We start from the raw sequence: 15,747 nt of genomic DNA, 5'->3' as shown, positions 1-15,747 counted from the left end.
ACACTGAGTACTTAAGTGAGTGTCACACTGAGTGCCAAGATTCCAGGGTTTGCTTTATAAACATATTCTCTTTAATTGTCACAACTGAGAAAGTAGGAACTATTGTTTTACTACTGGCAAAATCCAGGGTCGAAACAATGAAGTGGGTTCCCCAAAGTCACACAGTGGAGAAGTACCTGAGTCAAGATGGATTCATACCCCTCAGTCTAGCTCCAAAACTTGAGATGTTTTATCTATTTACCTCGGTACATGAAGCCCTCAGCCTGAGGCAGACACACAGAGATTTCCAAGGAGCCCCAGCTGCCTTTAGCTTTGTTGGAATCATCAACACAGCAAGGTACCCATGTACCATCTGCCCTTGTAGCTCTCACTGTAATACCCTTGTCTGTCACCGCCAGTAGCTTCCCCCACTGGAGGCTTTTCTCTCAGCTGCAACTGCTTATACCCCAAGGCCACATCTTCCATTTGAGCACAGCAGAGAGCTCAACCTTCGAGAATCAGTGATTCTGAGCTGGGTCTCCACCCTCAGCGGCTGACTGACAGCCTCTGACATCATCTAACAACCAGGTAGGAGGTTTAACTTTCTCAGGTGTTTGTAACCTTCAGCTTGGAAGAGCAGAGACAGTCCGGAGGACCTGGTACCAGTAAATGATAATGGAAATCTGTGCTCTTGGTCTCACTGGGTAGCAGCTTGCCTCTGCTCCATTCATGGACCTACTGCCTGTTGGAGCAGGTTGAGAAGACTGACTGGTTGAGAAGACCATTGGCACACACCAGCCTTCTTCCCTGCACTCTGCACATGTTCTGAACCCTCATCCTCTCTGAAATTTCAACCTCTATGTGTCCACACCAAGATTTAAAAAAAAAACAGACTCCTTAACACGAATCCTCACTGGAGTGCCCAGCAAGCTCTGGCCACGTCTGAGGTCCTTGTTCCAGATTCCACAGAAGAGGAGCTGACTGGCCTAGCCTGCTCGTGTTCCAAGTTCACAGGGCCGTGGATGATAGGTGTGTCAGAGAATAGGGTGATTCAGACAGTACTTCTTGGAAGCCATTTGCTATCAGTTGACCAAGGGCATCTTCCCAAACCATACAATCCCAGTTGAAATGGGCTCTGCAGTGCTACACCATTGTTGCTTATTTCTAAGGCCTGGACCACAGTCTTGTGCGGCCTGAGACCATTTTTTAGAGTGTGCACAGATACAACAAGTGGCATGGCTGGATGCTGAGAAAGCTGCTGATCCTTTTTCCCTGCTCTTTCCCTTGCTTCTGTCTGAAGAAAGTTTTGCTACAGTATAGTGCTAGATCTCCATTTACCCACTGTTACTAATATCCCCCATTTTTTTTGGAGGGGGCATCCAAACACAGACTTGAAACTAATGTCCCTCTTTAACACAGGGAGCAGCCTTGAGCGTACCCCATGAGGTCCCTGGGACTTCATTATTTCGATTTCACTTTTCATGTTAAACTTCCACTTGTTGCAAATCAAACTGGTTTCCCCAAATAGCAAACAGATACAAATATTCTTTTTAAGATACAGTCTACATAAGAAAAATAAAAGGTAGGTCATTTAAAAGAGAATTACAACAGTGGTCACAGCCAAGTTTCCCTAAGCACAGACAAGGTGTTGGGTTTGTTGCAGGCACTGATAAAACTGTGTTCTTGAATTCAAACATCCTGTCCTTAGCAAAGCAAGGCTGCATGAAAACACATGTCTTTGGTTGCTGATGTATATAACTCATTATCTAGATGAGCCTCTTAGGCAGATGAGATGTTTAATAAGTGATTACCAATAGAACAAAACATGATGTGGCTTTCCTTCTACTCTTCTACCCCTTTCTGGTCTATTTTTCTTCAAGTTAGTTTTCCTCAGAGATGTCATAAATGAAAGGATTCACACTTTGTGGAAATAAGAACTTCATGGTAGCCATGTTTCTAGCATAATCATGGACTCAATTCTCTCAAATTTAGGACTCAGTGTCCTTCATTTAGCACCCATTAAACTTAAACTTTTTTCAGGATTCACAAATCCTTTTTCTCTTCTAGTGGTTTCAACAGTGCCCAATGGATGACCCAATTAATCAGCATTAATAACTGTAATTTGCTCACTCTACAGCTATTTTCCTGAGATACTCTCATGTACTCTTGCAGTGACAACGATTCCTTTTATAGGTAAAATGATAAACACTTCCAAGCAAGTAGGTGAGATCATGGAATTAACTTTTATCTCTTGTTGGGTGCCCAGTTTTTACCGCTACACAGATGCTGACATTTCAGCTATCCTGAGAAGTATAAATTTGGTGAGTAGCCAATATCCACAGATCCATGTCATATTCTTAAAAGAATTAGAGTATGTCTCAGAAAATTCAAAGTGACAGAGAAGGGATGCATTCTGAGGAACCAAGAGGCATGGTGCCACCTTATCTATTGCACTTACCTTAAGGCTAGCTAGTAATTTCCTCAACAAACTCTCTGGATTGTATTTGCTCTTATTGCTGACCAAACACATTGAACCTCACAATGTCCATTCTAAAGGCTTTGTATCAATTGTTGGATATGCATTGTTTACCTTTTGGGAGCATCATTTGAAAATGGAATCTGTAGGAGAGTTTTACTAAGATGCCTCTGATGAGTGCCAGTGTTAAAATTTCTTGTCAGATTTTTTTAGTGAGAGCAGGTCATGCAACGTGAATAAGATTGTAAGATACAGATAACAAGATAATCAGGGATATAAAGAATCTCAAAGCTAAAGGTTATCTAAGTATGATATCATGTCTATATATATATATATATATAATATCTTCATTATTGTTAATATTTTGCTCTCTTCTCTCTGGAAAGATCTCTGATGATTCAATGGTGAATCAGTAGGTTTCTAGCAGTCATGAGATGGCTTATTCTAACAAATCATACCCTGATCACACACTGATAGGGATCTTTCAATCCATTTATGGAGAGTGAGATTTCTTTCCTTTTTATACTTCTCTTACTCTAATTTCTTGGCATATTTATTGTACTGCCAATTTCCTAATTTTGTTCAACTTTATAAAATGCTACATAAATCAAAATAATCACTGAGAAAATTTCTACTCAATCATTCAGGTATGATTTTTCATGTATAGATTTGATTAAATTATTTTCCAATTCAAGAAAATGTTTTCCATCTCAGTTTTCAATCCACTTTTATATTTTATTGCATTATATATTTTATCTCTAAATTGATAATCAAGTTTAATACATGTATGCATCAATAAATTATTCAGCATGTACAAGTCAGTAAGATGTATTCCCAGGCACTCTGCTATGTACTATTAACTCACTATGGTTTTCTCTTCCAGAATAAGTTATTGGATATATTTAGTTTATTGTAATAAACATTTCTTTAAGTAAACTTTAACTAATAAGGTCTGCAACAATAGTATTTTGTTTCCAATACATAAAGTAAGTGACCTCTCAGTATTTTTATTCATAATAGCCTTCTTATATAGAAACTTGGTTTATATCTATTATCATTTAGAAGTGGTTTTCATAATTTCTGTTTAATTTCAAAGTTTTTGACTTTTTTTCAATTTTCCCATCACATTTCTTAGTGTCATGTTTTTCAAATTTTTGTTTGTTTCAGTAACACTGCATTTAAATTATAAAATAGAAGAAAGCATCTTAAAAATTAATATTGATTTTTAATTTTATTGCATATATGCATGCCCATAATTTCTTGTTAATTATAATATTTTAAATGATTTGAAAAGGATTCTTAGTTATATATGGGTCAACTTTGAGTATGAAGATGTACTTCTTCATTTTCTCAAAATATATATATTCCTAATATTATAGCATTGAAAATGCCAGACACATCACCACTCTTATAAATCTTTTGAATATGTCTATAAAGTACAAATTGTCTTTTATTATGACAAGTGCATTAACATTTCACACTAACAAATACCAATAACTTAAAATTCAATGTTTCTGCTTTTTATAAAATTTATTTTTCATAATCATTATCTTTAAATCATAAGCAACATACTCCTATTTTATATTTACTTATGCATCTTAGTTCTCTTTTATTTCAAAAATTTGTCTTACATCCTTGTGTTGTATTTGTCATATGTGTGTGTTTGTGCTAAGTCACTTCAGTCATGACCGACTCTTTGTGACCCTGTGGACAATAGCTGGCCAGGCTCTTCTGTCGATGGGATTTCCCAGGAAAGAATACTGGAGTGGGTTGCCATTTCCTTCTCCAGGGGATCTTCCTCACTCAGGGATCAAACCCGCATCTCTTAACATCTCTTGCACTGGCAGGCGGATTCTTTACCACTAGTGCCACCTGGGAAGCCCCATTTGTCATATATATGATGGTGTAACTAGGTCCTTTGGGATAATTTTCCATGTTTTCTAATATAATTGCATTTCTTCGATAGCTTTAACATGTTCTCCATTGCTTCCAATAAATGTATATAATTACAGCCCGGGCCATTGATCTCTGTTCACAGTGCTCCATAGGCAGGGCTGAGTTGTTTTTTTTTTTTTTCTTTTGGTTGCACCAAGCGGCATGTGGGATCGTGGGATCTTAGTTTCCTGACTAGGGATTGATTCTGCACCCCCTGAATTGGAAGTGTGGAGTCTTAACCACTGGACTGCCTAGGAAATCCCATGGGCTGAAGCTTTTGACTGCAACATCAACACATGCCCTAAAGTCTGAGTGTCTGTGTTTTTCAAAGTTAATGACTGATGCACTAAAAATTTGTATTCTAAGGCAAGTCAAGAAATAAACTTCATATTAAATTATATGAAAATTTTATATGAAAAATTTTTTCTGTTCTTTGGCCTTCCCTTCCCCTCTACTGTATATCATATATCTGCATTATGCACCCCCCAAAACTCCCCATTGGCAGAAATACCTGCTTAACCCATAAAGAGCAACATTTTCCTAGCACCAACAAGACAACGCCTTAAAAGATAACGTGTCTGGGCTTCCTTGGTGGCTCACTGGTAAAGAATCCTCCTGCTAATGCAGGAGACAAGGATTCCATCTGTGATCCAGGAAGATCCCACATGCCTCAGAGCAACTAAGCCCATAAGCACAACTGTTGAGCCTGTGCTCTAGAGCCCAGGAGCCACACTACTGAATAAACGTGCCGCACAACTACTGAAGTCCCTGTGCCCTAGAGCCCATGTTCCACGTCAGGAGAGGCTACCGCAATGAGAAGCCTGCACACCAGAACTGGAGAGTAGCACCTGCCGGCCGCAACTAGAGAAAAGCCCAAGTAGCAGGGAAGACACAGCATTGGCAAAAATGTAAATAAATTATTGTTTTAGAAAAGATAACATGCTCCCTTGATGGTGTAAGTGATCATGATAACCTACCACTCTGTACTTACAGAACTGGATTTAGCCAATTATGTATGGCATTTAAAGTAGCCTTTTGTCGCAAAAACCTACATAATGCTTTGATCTTTAACAAGCGTAACAGTTCTTAGAGTTTTCTGAGAGCATGTTCCTGGGTTATAATCCTATTTGGCCTGAGTAAAATTTTCCATTTCTTTCTTTGATTTTTTCGTTTTATGAAACCTTAGTTCCCCCACCATGGGTCGAACCTGTGGTCCCTCCGTTGCAACCGCACACTCTTATCCCCTGGTCTGCCAGGCAGGTGCAGACCCATTACTTTTACTAGGACGTAGTGGGTTCAATTGTTATCAGGGTTTTTTCCATCCAATATCTTTTTTCCCCCACTGTACTTTTCTCTTTTGTGCCACTGTCCGCTGCAGCCTAATTGGATTGAAGTAATTGATTGGTGGGGCTTCCCTGGTGGGTCAGTGGTAAAGAATCTGCCTGCCAATGGGGGAGACACGGGTTTGATCTCTGGGTCAGGAAGATTCCCTGAAGTAGGAAATGGCTACCCATACCAGTATTCTCGCCTAGAAAAATCCCATGGACAGAGCAGCCTGGCGGGCTACAGTCCATGGGGCAGCAGAGTCAAGTACGACTGAGCACTCTTTCTGCATGAAAGTCGAAGAGTTAGTCGCTCAGCCGTGCCCATGTCTTTGCAACCCCATGGACTGGGTTCCTCTGTCCAGGAGATTTCCCAGGCAAGAATCCTGGAGTGGGTAGCCATTCCTTTCTCCAGGGGATCTTTCCGACCCAGGTCTCCTGCATTGTAGGCAGATTCTTTACCATCTGAGCCACCAGAGAAAACTTCTGCATATTCTTCAAAGGGAAATGCTTGATACCTTCTCTTTCTTTAGCCTTAGATAGTTTGCGCACAATTTCCCCAGCCTCCTCGCGGAGCAGCTCAGCATTTTCACCTGGAAAAGGAAGCTACATGACTCAGAATTCCTTGCGTATAGGCTAAGGGAAATGGAGTTTCCGTTTGGGCACTAAGGGTCGGGGCGGGACCTCCTGACTCCGCCTCCAGGCGGCCATTTTAACTGTCCCAAGCTTGTGCCAGGTCCAGAACGCTAGGTTGGGACGGAGGTGACGCGATTGAGGAGGTCCGGGAGGAGGTGCTGTCTGGGCTGCACAGAGGCGGCCCCGAGGTTCAGCGCCCCCCGGGGTGCCCCGCGCCAGGCCCAGGAGCAGGACCGCGGCGCGGGCATCCCCTGCCTCCCCAGCGCTCCGGCCCCCCTGCGCCTAGAAGTCCGATGGCGGCGGCGGCTCTGAGGGACCCGCCTCAGGTAAACGCTCGTCCTCCTGTTGCAGGAAGGCGGACCCCTTCCAGGGCCTGAAACTGGGCTCTTGTCTAACACTCGGAAATGAATTGTACACATGTGCCCAGGAAAGGGCACCCGGGTGGAGAGCAGTAGGGTAAGGGAACCCAGGAGAACTGCTCTGCCGCGTGCCTCGCAGTCTCGGGTTTTATGGTGATGGGATTAGCTTGCGGGTGGTCTTTGGACAACCATTCTAATTCAGAGTCTTTCGCGGTGCCGCACGCATCGATCGGCCAAGATGGATGCTAGCAAGAGGGATTCTGGGAAGTTCACGGACACGCGGTGTCTCCTTTAGACCTTTCCCCAACTCTTCCGGTTTTTGGTGGCTTATGAGTTCCAAATTCCTTATCAGGATGTCCTGTCATAAAATAACTCATGCAAATGGTTACTATGGTGCCTGGCCAGGGTGGACGGTTTCAATCAGTGTGCTTCCCCTAACATATGTATGGCTGAGTCCCTTCACTGTTCACCTGAAATAGGCTGAGCCCCCACCGCCCTCAGCCCACCAGACACTAAAGCCCAAGCGCCAGACGCCTGTTTCCGCTCCCACAGTCCAGGCCCCCGGGTCCAGGACGGTGAGGCAGTCGTGAGTGGGGTCTTGCGTCTGACATTTTGGTGGCGCTTGGGAGAGGGTGACAGGCAGAGGCACCCGCAACTGCTGAGGCTTCGACGTGGAACTTAGCTGGGTGGATTCGGGCATCCTGGGGTCCATCTATTGTCTGCAGGGAATAAACAACACGAGGCAGCTGTTAAGCCTGGACTAGTAGAGTGCAAGTTGTTCATTACTGTGAGAACTCTAGAAGCCATGGGGAGTTTTAAGGAAGAAAGTGCAGAATACACGTCGGAAGTTAAAATGTTTTCAAAAGCTGTTCAAAGGAAAAAGATGCAGAGACATCATATTGATGACTCCGGGGTGCTCTGGCCTGTTTCATTCAGCCCGGAGAGTAAGATCAGGGGGAAATGTGGTCATTTGTGAGCATCAGTAGGCCTGAGGTACACCACCAATGGGCTAGGCTTTGAATGAGAGTTAGGTGGACAGAAGAAGGTTGTGACAGGTAAGGGGACAGCAGGTACAGCCTCAAAATAGCGTAGGGCCACCAATGTTGGAAACGAACAGACGATTGTGTGTGGTTGAGTCTCAGGTAAGAAATGGATCCTGTCAGGGAGGCCTTTAATAGAAGATTTGGGCACTGTCACCGCTACTAGGAGCCATGAGAGGTCTAGGGAATTACTGGATCCTGTATGAATTTGCCAAACATAACTCTGGTTGCTGTCTGCTAAATTGTGGTATAAATCCTAAAATCAAGTCCCAGTATTATATGCTGCCTGGACATGTGTTAAAACTGGCAGGACCTCAAATGACCCGAGCACCAGTTCCCCACCTTGCTCTGCTCCAGTGGATAGGGTCTCCTTAACTAAGCTACCCTTTTCATAAAGGGGATGAGGTATAGTTCCTGCTTATCCCTTCGTAGTGGGTTTCAGTGCCCTGTCAGCCAGCCCTTTGGGATTATTTAGAAAAGAAAATTGCATCCTCCTTTGGAGAGCACGGGCACCTTACCTTCTTGGTACTATAAAGCTTACATCCCACAGCTCTGGGTTGTCCACTCTTTTCCAGAGTGTAACACCATGTATCCCTGTGTGGTGTGTGGTGTCCTCCTATTCTAGCTGTGAATATATAGGATTAATAAGATGCTACTGATAGCATCTGTCCAGTGTTAGTTGTCCTATGTTTGGTCATCACTACAACTCTAGGCAGGAATCCCCTCCTCACCAGTGGAGGGAAAAGGATGTGATCAACATAGTTCAACATCAGGGGAGGCCAAGGACAGGCTTATAGAGCGGGATGGTGAGGTGGTGCTGGCTGAGGGCACATGACTGTGGTGTCTGGAGATAAGAGGGATGTGCAATCTAGAGAGTGATGTGTACATGGAGAGGGTGTGTGTCTGATGGTCCCAGGTCCCTGGTATTGTGACTTACATGACCTTGACCATATCAGGGTTATTGCCTGGCAGGAGTGTTGGATTCCTCCATGTCAGGTTCACAGTTTAAGTATCTGTTTGTGCACCTGTCTCTTGTCGCTGATGGCTGGACCCCATAATCAGTGGGCCTGTAGGGAGACAATGGCACCAGGGCCTAGTTTCTCCTCTGACTGGGGAGATTGGGAGGAGGATGGTCATAGAATAGATGTATGGGGGAATGGATTGTAGGTCATCTTGAGAGCGGCTTGTTTGTGATTTCATCTGTCCCGACTATGACAGGGTAGTGTGACTTTTGAAGATGTGGCTGTGAACTTTTCCTGGGAGGAATGGGGTCTCCTTGACGAGTCTCAGAAACGCCTGTATCATGATGAGATGCTGGAGAACTTTGCACTTAAAGCTCCCTGGGTAAGAACCTTAAACCCACCCCTGTGCCCTGAGCTAGTCTTGGCCCTTTCTCTTTTTCCATTGGCAAGTCTCCCTTGTCATGTCAGGACCCTGGGCACTGCTTCCTTTCTCAGTTCCCTGAGTAGGTGTTGTGGCTGGTAGGACTGAGCATTGAGCACTGCCCTCTTTTCTCCTTGATAGATCCAAGACCTGCTACCCCTTGCCTCGCATGGATGGATCCAGAGTCAGGAGTCTTTCCACCTTGTTTACCCTCTCCATAGCCAGGTGAATTTTCCAGATCCAAGGTACCAGTGTACCCCAGGTTCTGTTTCCTTTCTCTAGCTAACATTTCCTCATTCTTGCTTGTTCCAGAAATTGTCATCATTGATCTGCTCCTTTTATATGGAGCATGGGCTATTCTTGCAAGATACTCCTCTGAAGTTCTTTTTATAATATTTAATTTTATGTCTTGTGCTCTGTCATGTGCTGAGTTATTTTTGGCCAGTGCTGGCTACTTTTCTGTCCTGTCTTTACCATAGTCTTTGAATCATCCAGGTTCTTCATAGTTGTTCATCAAGAGGATGAAGTGGAGAGGTTCACAGAATAGAAAGGACTCCAACTACAGCACATGGAACTCGGACATAGTCTGGTCCTAATAAGTGACCCCTGGGGGAGGGTGTAATGTCAGGGCTATATACAGATCATACCAGAAAGCTTTTCTCTGACTAGCCTTTGGGTGCCAATCACAATGGTGGCCATACCTCATTTCTCCCTGTACTTCCCCATTCTTCAGTTAGCCACCTTCTCAACACTGTTACTTGTCATTTCTTATTTCCGACTTAGGGCTAATTCTTACCTCCCTGGACTCCATTCCTCAGTGCTTTTTCACACTGCTTCTTCTGCAGTGCTGTCCAACATCAGCCTATACCTTTTATGTCATAAAGTGTGTACATCTTTAATCCTTCAACACCAGCTGCTCTGTTACAGTTGGAATTTCCTGAGCCTGAATATAACTTACTACATAGTATTCATGTGTCACTACTAGTCAAGGTCCTACTGAAAATTGTTTGCAGAATGTGCTGTAAACTCTGCCTCTTCTTGTGTTATTCTCCATGGTTGTGTCCTTTACTTTGTTAGGACTCCCCCATTCTGTAATCTTTAAAAGCCCAGTGCTGCTAAGCAGCCCCATCCTTAACTTGAACGTAACCACCTTGTCTTGCAAACAATCCCATTGATTCATTCCAGGGTTTATGATACCCACATTTGTAATGGGCCTTTTTCTTTGCACAAAGTCAATGTGTATGTCACCAGCATTTCTCTGCTTTCGGGTTGTTGGCATGGAGAAGAGGATAAGGAGGCATTTTCTGAACAGAGTATTTCTGATCAAGGATGCTCACAGATCAAGATTGTTAAGGCAGGTCTGTCTCTCCCAGAAGGCCAACCTCTATGAGATGTGTGGCCTGATCTCGAGTGACATTTTTCACTTGGCTGAGTACCAGGAAACACAATGTGGGCAGGAACTCCGCGTGAGTGGGGTATGTGAGAAACCATTCTATTTTAGAGTAAACCTTCATCAGCACCAAAAGCCACATATTGGAGAGAAACCATTGAGAAGTGATGTGAGGAGAGCCTTGGTTGTGAGCAGCTGCAAATTCTATGTATCAATGAAGCCTTTTACCCTTGGGAATATTGGGAAGGACTTCCTGGGCAACTCAGGATTTCTTCACCAAGAGGCCACACACACCTGGCAAAAGTCACATAGTGAAACCGAGTGTGAGGCTCCCTTTCTAAGGGGAAAAAATCATTATAATTGGGGAGACTACACAAAAACTTTGAGTGGCAAACATGCAGTTGTTCAGCACCAGAGAGTCCTCAGTAGAGAAAGATGTTACGTGTGCACTGAATGTGGAAAATCATTTAGCAAAACTCCCATTTCATTAGACATCAGAGCGTTCACACTGGAGAAGGGCCTTATGAGTGCAACAAATGTGGCAAATCTTTTAGCCAAAGCTCAAACCTCATTCAGCATCGGAGAGTTCACACTGGAGAAAGGCCTTATGAGTGCAGTGAATGTGGGAAAGCCTTTATCCAAAGATCACATCTCATTCAGCACCAGAGAGTTCACACTGGAAAAAGGTCTTAAGAGTGTAAAGAATGTGGGAAATCTTTTAGCAAAAGCTACAGCCTCATTCACCATCAGAGTGTTCATACTGGGAAAAGACCTTATGAATGTGGTGAATGTGGGAAATCATTTTCCCAAAACTCTGTGCTCCTTCAACATCTGAGGGTTCACACTGGAGAAAGTCCTTATGAGTGCAGCGAATGTAGGAAATCTTTTCGGCAAAGCTTTGCACTCCTTCAGCATCGGAGAGTTCATAGTGGAGAAAGGCCTTATGAATGTGGTGAATGTGGGAAATCCTTTAGATATCTCCAACCTCATTACACACCAGAGATTTCACACAGGAGAAATGGCTTATGACTGCAGTTAATGTGGGAAATCCTTTAAGAAAAGCTCTTCACTCCATCAGCATTGGAGAGTTCACACTGGAAAAAAGACCTTATGAGTGCAGTGAATGTGGGAAATCATTTCACCAAAATGTTGTCCTCCTTCAACATCAGCGAGTTCACACTGGAGAAAGGCCTTACAAGTGCAATCAGTGTGAGAAATCCTTTAGATACATGTCCAACCTCACTACTCATCGGAGAGTGCATACTGGAGAAAGGCCTTATAAATGCAGTGAATGTGAGAAATCGTTTAGCCAAAGCTCTAACCTCATCACACATCGGAGAATTCACACTGGGAAAAGGCCTTACAAATTGGGGAATCTGCTGAGTTCTTTTTTTTTTTTTTTTTTCCTGCTGAGTTCTTTACCTACAACTCCAGTCTCTTAAAACACTGGATCAAGGCCTTATGAATGCAATGAAAGTGATAAGGCCATTAACCCAAAGTCTTGACTCTTTGGAACCACAGATTTCAGAAGGAAAAAATACCTTACATGTGTAGGATTGTAGAGTTTCCTTTTTCAGTGGATCTACACTCGAGATCCCTCCTGGTGGTACCATCTGAATTGAACATCATACATCCAAACATCTGCAAATATCCCAGGTGTGTGGGAGCTATATTGTACTTTTTAACCTGGCCTCTTGCCAGACTTCTATTGCTGACAGTTTCTGTAGCCAAAGCCATTTCATTTCTCCCACCTGGCAGGTATTCACAGTGTACAGCATTCAGCCACCCCAGGGTGTTCAGGGAAGGAACCTTGATTTTTCCCATTCATGGGAGGGATTGTGAGAACCCTGAGCAGCACTCATTTCCTTCTTGTTGCTTTGATGAGTTAAGTCACTGACATGACCCATTTGGGGCCCAGAGGACTCTGCCTGTTGCCCAAGGCTTCCAAGGAAAGATTGCAGAGCTTTCTGGTTCTAATCAGTGGCCTGAATGTGTATTTTCTGGGTTCAGAGGTCCATCTAAGGAAGGAGTAGTCATTGTGGCAACCTTCAGTGCTTCTGAAAATAGCGTGAAGTTGTCTTGTTCACGGGAGATATTGCCTTGTGTGTGCGCACTGGTGAGGAACACACTCTCAGGCCCTGCAGTGGAGCCGTGTGCTCTCACATGCAGAATTCTGTAGGTGGTATCACTGGCTGCAAGGTTATAGTGGGAATGGTAATTGTTACAGAAAACACTAAGTTAATAGTGGGAGTAGGACACTATTACAGACTGGTTGGATGTGCCCATTTAAAAGAGCCTCCACAGTATCCCAGTCATTGTGGCTGTGAAGGATGAATATGTACAGAATTCTCAGGCCTCCTAAATTGTGCATCTTGTATTAGCAGAGAGCATTACAGGAGAAAATAATCTGAAAGTTTTGTGGTTTCTGTAATCTTTCTGAGCTATCCTCCTCAAGGCCATTTCTGTCCAGATAGAAAATTGAGGATAGAGAGAAGGGATATCTTTCAGTGAGTAACAGACATTGTGACAATATTCCTGTTGAGTCACGTTGGGAACAGTCTTCGTTGCTTATATTTTTTGACCACTGAGGCCAACTGCCCCTCCCAAAGCATGAGGCAGGAAGTGGTGAAGTCAATATCGGGGATTTTATTTAAACAGTAAGAAATCCAGATTTGTATTTTGAATATATTTTTAAGTTTTAATAACCTAAAAATACTTGCAGTAAAATGCACGTAGTTAAAATGCACACTTTGATAAGTTTTGACATTTATATAAATCCGTGAAACCATCATCACATCCATAAAAAAAAATCTACTTTCATTTTTACCTTGTTTCCTTTTTTGATGTTACTCTGACCTCTAGTCAACCATTGGTTTGTTTTTCTTTAGATAAGTTTTAATTGTCTAAAATTTTGTATGATTAGAATCATGAAGTGTTTATGCTTTTCCTCTCAGGTACCCTTATGTGAAATATTTATCAGTGAGTAGTTTGTTTTTTTATATTGATGAGAAATATATTCTGTGGATATACTCTTTGTCCATTCATCTGTTTATCCATATTTGAGTTCCCAGTTTTTGACTGTTGCAAGTAAAACTGCTGCAGACATTTGAATACAGTAAAAGTTCTTCACATGGTTATGTTTCACTTTTCCTGTATTTTCCTGTACTTGGGCTGCAATGCCTGAGTTACAGGCTTAGTGAATGTATGACTTTTTAAAGAACATTATACTATGTTAAGATAGGAGAGGTTACACAAGAAAAAGATGAAAACCCAGCAGTCTTCCTGAGCTAGGTGATGAGAGGCATTAAGGAATTATATCTGTACAGACCCTGAGTCCACAGAGGGGAGAACACTATTTGCCATGCATTTTATCATGCAGGCTACTCCTGATATCTGTAGAAAATTACAAAAGCTTAAGCTGGGCCCCAAACCCTATCATCAACCTTGGTAGAGGAGGCCTTCAAGGTCTGTAACTATCGAGACTTGATGGAGGAGGCCAATAAGGATAAGAGACTAATAAAGAAAATGCAGCTCTTGGCTGTTTTGATTCAGCCACAACCTCGAGGGGACCTTGAAGGACTGAGAAAGCTGGGCAGACCCCCAAGACGCCGCTTGGGCCTTAACCAATGTGCTTCTGTCAGAAAGGGGGACACTGGAAAGGGGGATGTCTTGAGAGCCCTCCTGGGGGACACCCAAGGGGTAACTCCGACCAACCCCAGTTCTTTGTGAATAAGTTGGATGAGTAAGTTGGATCAGCCCACACACTGACTGATGAGTTCTGAGTGCCTGCCTGGATATAGATCCCTCTTGATCCATTTTCATTACCCCGGCAGAGCCTTGGGTCACCCTTGATGTAGCAGGTGAAACTGAATTCCTTGTAGACACTGGAGCTGCCTGCTCTGCTCTGACTTGGCCAGCTGGCCCTCTCTCCATCTGTGGACTGTACTGTGACTGGAGTTTGTGGACAGCCAAATAGAGGGTGATTTAATCTCTCCATGGCTCCCCAGGTGGCACAGTGGTAAAGAATCTGCCTGCAATGCAGGAGCCTTGGGTTCAATTCCTGGGTCAGGAAGATCCCCTGGAGAAGGAAAAGGCAGCCCACCCCAATATTCTTGCCTGGAGAATTCCACGATCAGAGGAACCTGGTGGGCTTCAGTCCATGGAGTCACAAAGAGTCAGCAACAACTGAGCACATCAGCACATACTGTAATCTAATATGATTGTTTCGTTTTGTATTCTTACAGAAGAGTTTGGAACTCCAGTTCTTCCATATCCTTGCCAATCTGTTTAGTCTTTTTAAACTTTTGACTTTTACAATAAATGTGTAATGTTGTCTCACTGCTGTTTTCATTGCATTCCTCAGATGTTTATGATGTGGAGCATTTTTTCATTTTTTCAATTTCCCACTAGTGTATGTCCTCTTGGTAATTTTCGTCCATTTTTATAGAAATAATTTTGACTGTTTCTTTTTTTATTAGCAAGATAGTGAAACAACAAGACTTAATTTGAAACTTCATTCTTTAGGGATGTAATTCCTGGCCATAAGAAATAATTATTTTTGAATTCTGAAATCCTATTTTCTAATTTTTTTTCTGCTGTATATAGTGCAGTGGCCCCATACAGCATATTTTAAGTTTAATCTGTATTGCTAACATATTCCCCATAATCAAGCCAAGAATTACATTGTTTGCAGTTTCCCCAATATGAATATTCCCACCGCTGTCAATTTAAAACTTCTAATGTGATATCATTGAACGTGGAGTTTGAGAGTTGACAGCACACCAGTATATTGTGTTTCCTCTGTAGTGATGTTTTCTGGGCTTCCTAGGTGGCACAGTGGTAAAGAATCCCCCTGCCAGTTCAGGAGACACAAGAGACATGGGTTTGATCCCTTGGAGGAGGAAATGGCAACCTACTCCAGTATTCTTGCCTGGAAAATTCCATGGACAGAGGAGCTCTGATTCCTTATCCTAAAACCATTGAAGTAGGTCTACTTGAAAGGTAAGAAATAGGCTCAGAAAACAAACCAAAAAAAAAAGTCAAGAATTTGACAGCACCACTTGTCACACGTGGTTCTTCCTAAATTTATTCAGCCATTGGGGTTACTATTGTGAAAGGAAAATCAAAACGGAGTCTATATTGAGCAGGGCTTTCTAAAATGGTGCAGAGACTATTACGGAAGTGTGATTTACGCACCTCTCAGCCTGGATGGAATCTGATCTTTTGA

General features: G+C 43.0%; 1 pseudogene; it reads left to right on the top strand.

The window, feature by feature from the left end:
* The first annotated feature begins 6,427 nt into the window (after positions 1-6,427).
* On the top strand, positions 6,428-14,517 carry LOC138991807 (zinc finger protein 154-like; annotated as a pseudogene).
* The last annotated feature ends 1,230 nt before the right edge of the window (positions 14,518-15,747 follow it).

The sequence above is a fragment of the Bos mutus genome, chromosome 18 (genome assembly GCF_027580195.1).
Source record: "Bos mutus isolate GX-2022 chromosome 18, NWIPB_WYAK_1.1, whole genome shotgun sequence".
Taxonomy (NCBI): Eukaryota; Metazoa; Chordata; class Mammalia; order Artiodactyla; family Bovidae; genus Bos; species Bos mutus.
This window is presented reverse-complemented; position numbering and strand designations above follow the sequence as displayed.